A 530-nucleotide genomic window follows, 5' to 3' on the forward strand; every position below is an offset into this window, starting at 1 on the left:
AGCTTGGAAGGGTACTGGGGTGTTGAAGAAGTATATATCTGACTTGTCTTTGTTTATCTCTATCCCAGATGCACTTGTGAAGTCTGTGAGAATTTCAGTTAGGCTTCCTTGAGTGTTGCATGTCTGTATAACATTGCGTCATCTACAAATTGTTGGTGGGTTAGTGGAAGGTCATTCCCCCAGAGTCTTAGGCCCGTATATTATTCATTGTAGACTTTTGATTTGATGTATCTTCCTAGACCTTCTGCTGCAAGGATAAACAAGAAGGGCGATAACGGTCACCTTGCCTGAGCCCTCTGGTAGCATTGAAAGCTTCTGTAGGGGATCCGTTAAGCAGAATTGACAAAACTGGAGTGGTTACCATTGACATTACCCAACTTATCCATCTTTCATCGAAGCTGAATTCCTTTAGCATTTTTTGGATATACTCCCAGTTTATTCTATCATAGGCTTTTGCCAAATCTAATTTTACCAGCATCCCTTTGGTTTTTGTTTTTTTAAAGGAGTGGATTGCTACTTGTGCCACCACT

The sequence above is a fragment of the Pinus tabuliformis genome, chromosome 8 (assembly GCF_031772625.1).
Source record: "Pinus tabuliformis cultivar Carrire ecotype Pingquan chromosome 8, CPIR1, whole genome shotgun sequence".
In the NCBI taxonomy this organism is placed as follows: domain Eukaryota; kingdom Viridiplantae; phylum Streptophyta; class Pinopsida; order Pinales; family Pinaceae; genus Pinus; species Pinus tabuliformis.